We start from the raw sequence: 4,244 nt of genomic DNA, 5'->3' as shown, positions 1-4,244 counted from the left end.
TTAAAGGATGTGGTAAAATATGAAATTCTGTGGGTCTTGGTATAATGGGGAATTAGAGACCTGTATTCTGGCCCTCTCTGGGCCTTAGGTCCCTCATTTGTTAAATGAGGATGAGAGCTCCTGCTGGGCCTACCACTCAGGACTGAAAAGCAGGCAAAATGAGGAGCCTGGAATATGTTTTTTTTTTTTTTTTGAGACAGAGCCTCAAGCTATCCCCCTGGGTAGAGTGTCGTGGCATCACAGCTCACAGCAACCTCCAACTCCTGGGCTCAAGAGAGTCTCCTGCCTTAGCCTCCCGAGTAGCTGGGACCACAGGCGTCCGCCACAAAGCCGGGCTATTTTTTGGTTGCAGCCCTCATTGTTGTTTTGGCAGGCCTAGGCTGGATTCGAACCCGTCACCCTAGGTGTATGTGGCTGGCGCCCTAGCCACTTGAGCCACAGGCGCCGAGCTAGGAGCCTGGAATATGTTAAAGGAGCACAGGACGTGGTGGTTTAGGACAGGAGAACATTCAGGAAGGTGGACTGACCAGAGACAAGAGGCCTGAGGGATTTGTTTACTCTCACTTCCTGGAATCAGAGCTAGTGAACCTGTTTATTTACAGGTTTTCATGGGCTTCCCTCTTGTGGTCTCGGTTCAGGGCAGAGGCTGGCCAGGTGCATCTCCTATATTGGGGCTGGATGTAAACAGCTGGTGGTCATCAGGGAAGCAGCTCAAGCAACATGACAAAATCAGCTGCCTGGGCCAAAAAAACACTCAGCTCCCTAGCCGAGTAACTGAGTTCCGGGTTACTCAGGCTCCTCCTCAGGTCTGTGGTCATCCTGCACTCCAGAAACCTTGTAACCTGAGAGGCTAGAGGTAGTTGAACAGAACATTCCTCTTCTGTCCCCACCTCACCCCCTTTTGGAAAGAAGGAACATTCCATTGCTAAGGATTGAATGTTGTGATCAACTCGAGACTGGGAAGAGCAGCCAAGGTTTTTGCAGGAGAAGCTAAGGGGAAAAAGTGACTCAGCAAAATAAACTTTCACCTGTGGATTCTCTGAACTGCTATTTTGGGGCTCTGGAAGACTGCCTTATTCTACTATGTGGTGTCTGGTATACAAAGCCTTGCTCCCCACATGCCAGCTATTAATATTCATACCCATTTCTTACTGAAGTAGTGGCCTAGGAGGCTTGTGAAGGAAGTCTGATGGGTGGGCTTAGTCCCTGCCACATCCAGTTAAGAGTCCCAAGTGAAGCTGGACACGGTGGCTCATGCCTATAATCCTAGCACTCTGGGAGGCCAAGGTGGGTGGATTGCTTAAGCTCACAGGTTCAAGACCAGCCTGAGCAAGTTCGAGACCCCCATCTCTAAAAAATAGCTGGGTTTTGTGGCCTGTACCTGTAGTCCCAGCTACTTGGGAGGCTGAGGCAAGATACTCTCTTGAGCTAAGATGCCACAGCACTCTACTGAGGGTGACCAAGTGAGACTCTGTCTCAAAACAAACAAAATAGGCATGGTGGTGGGTGCCTGTAGTCCCAGCTACTCAGGAGGCTGAGGCAAAAGGATGCCTGAGCCCAAGAGTTAGAGATTGCTGTGAGCTATGACTCCATTCTACCCAGGGCAACAAAGTGAAACTCGGTTTCAAAAAAAAGAAAGAGTCACAAGAGGGCCACTGTCAAAGGGGAGAGGGGTGTGCCGATGGAGGCATCAGGAATTACAGGGGTGCTCAAGAGGAAGGAAAATGTTAGGGACCCCTCTCTCCTCCAGATCACTTCCTTCCAGTCAAGAGAGCACATGGGACTGGCACCAACTTACACCATCAATCTTAGCTCCTATTCAGTCCTCCTTAAGAATCTCCTGTGGATGGCAGGACCATCGGAGTGCATGCCCAGCCACTGTTCTGTAGAGGTCCTTTCTATAGGACAGCCTATTTTAATTCCAGTAACAGTCTGTCATTTAAAATGAATGCAGGTACCTAATTCTCCATTACCCCAACTCACTATGACGCCTGTATTAAAAAGGTCTTTCCTAAGTTCAATCATAGGATCTTAGTGAAACTTAACATTTCTTTTTTTATTTTTTTGAGATGGAGTCTCACCTTGTCACCCTAGGTAGAGTGCCATGGCATCATAGCTCACAACAACCACAAACTTCTGAGATCAAGCAATGTACCCACCTTAGCCTCCCAGAGTACTAGGATTACAGGCATGATCCACCCTGCCTGGTCTTTCCCCCTTTTTTTGATCAACAGAAGTTAAGTGTGCTGTGGAATTTTAACTATAGGTTCAAATGTGCCGTGAGATAAGAAAGGTTGAAAAATACTGGCTCGGCGCCTGTGGCTCAAGTGGCTAAGATGCCAGCCACATACACCTAAGGTGGTGGGTTTAAATCTAGCCCAGGCCTGCCAAACAACAATGATGGCTGCAACCAAAAAATGGCCAGGCGTTGTGGCAGGCACCTGTGGTCCCAGCTACTTGGGAGGCTGAGGCAGGAGACTTGCTTGAGCCCAGGAGTTGGAGGTTGCTGTGAGCTGTAATGCCACAGCACTCTACCCAGGGGGACAGCTTGAGGCTCTGTCTCAAAAAAAAAAAAAAAGAAAAGAAAAGAAAAATATTGCTCTGCCCTAAGCCTTTGTCTTTGCTGATCTATCTGCCTGGAATATCCTCTCTCATTCCTTCACTTAATAGTTTGTACTCCAAGATTCAGCTCTGGTGCACTCTTCCTTATACATATAAACCTCCTCCACAGTAACTGAAGACTTTTCCTTTTGCTTTCTATGCTGCCTTGGGCAGATCTCTACCCATTTTCTTTTTTTTTTTCCTTTGGAGACAGATGGTCTTACTTTGTCGCCCTTGGTAGAGTGCTGTGGCATCATAGTTCACAGCAACCTCTAACTCTTGGGCTCAAGTCCCAAGTAGCTGGGACTAAACGCACCTGCCACAAAACCAGGCTATTTTTAGAGATGAGGACCCACCTTAGTCTCCCAGAGTGCTACAATTACAGACGTGAGGCACTGTGCCAGGCCTCTACCCATTTTCTTTAGGCCATGCCAGTTCCCTGCAGGCAGGTGTTCAGGAAATGCCTACTGAATAGCTATCTGAATGGAAAGTAGACAAAAAGTGAGACCAAGTACTCAAGCTTGAATCCAACACTTCAGCACAAAACTTGGTTATGCCTGGTGATAGAAAACTAATGGTTTCTGTTATGTAAGGTTTTTGTGTAGTTTTGTTTTGAGACAGAGTTTCTCTTTGTTTCATAGCTCAGAGAAACTTCAAACTCCTGAGTTCAAGTGATCCTTCTGCCTTAACCTCCCAAGTAGCTGGGGCTACAGGCACCAACCCCTACACCTAGCTAATTTTTCTAGTTTTGATAGCAACAAGGTCTCACCCTTGCTCAGACTAGTCTTAAACTCCTGCGTTCAATTGGTCCTCCTTGAGATCCTCCTTTCTGTGAGAGAGATTAAAAAAAGAGAGAGAGAGAAAACCTGGTGAGTAGGAACCCTGTTCCCTATTTTGCCCAACACTGGCACAAGGAGTGCTGAGCAAAAAGGCTGCTGTATCACCAGGTAAGAGTCAAGGTACTGCCTCTCTAAGGAGGAAAGCAGATTAAGGCCCTGGTGAAACCAAGGGAGCACCACTGCCATAGACTGCCAGAGGACCCAAGGGGCCTAAAGATTCTGAGCCTGGCCCCAAATAGAAGCTAGGGTGGAGAGAAACTTAGAGACTGTTCTCTAAATAGCTTCATGCCCCTGCCATCTGCTGCCAGGCAGTCAGGAAAGAAAGCTGCCTTGCATGGTTTCTTTCGGAGCTGGCAGAGTTGTGTCCTCGTAGAGAGAGCCCCTAGTCACAAACAAGCTCCCAAATACTTTGCCTCTCTGGGGCCCAGAACAGGGCTAGAGCTCTCCGGTTCTACCCTTTCCCCCAAGAGGGTCTCTGCTTTTTAACACTGAAGTCTCTAAAACAGAGGAAAATCAGCTTGCTTTTCTTCAGATAGCAAACAATCTGGTTAAGTTCCTAACCAGAAAGTAGGTCTACCCTAGAGGCTTCAACTCAAACCTAAAGGCTTAGAGAGAACCCTAAACATGGTGCTGTTACTTGGTAATATTTACTTATTTATTTTTAGAGATAGAGTCTCACTTTGTTGCCCTGGGTAGAGTGCTGTTGCATCACAGCTCACAGCAACCTCCAGAGCATCATACCTCATAGCAACCTCCAGCTCTTGGGCTTAAGCGATTCTCTTGCCTCAGCCTCCCGAGTAGCTG

This window comes from Otolemur garnettii, unplaced genomic scaffold (assembly GCF_000181295.1).
Source record: "Otolemur garnettii isolate 467f Iridium unplaced genomic scaffold, OtoGar3 scaffold00003, whole genome shotgun sequence".
In the NCBI taxonomy this organism is placed as follows: Eukaryota; Metazoa; Chordata; class Mammalia; order Primates; family Galagidae; genus Otolemur; species Otolemur garnettii.
This window is presented reverse-complemented; position numbering follows the sequence as displayed.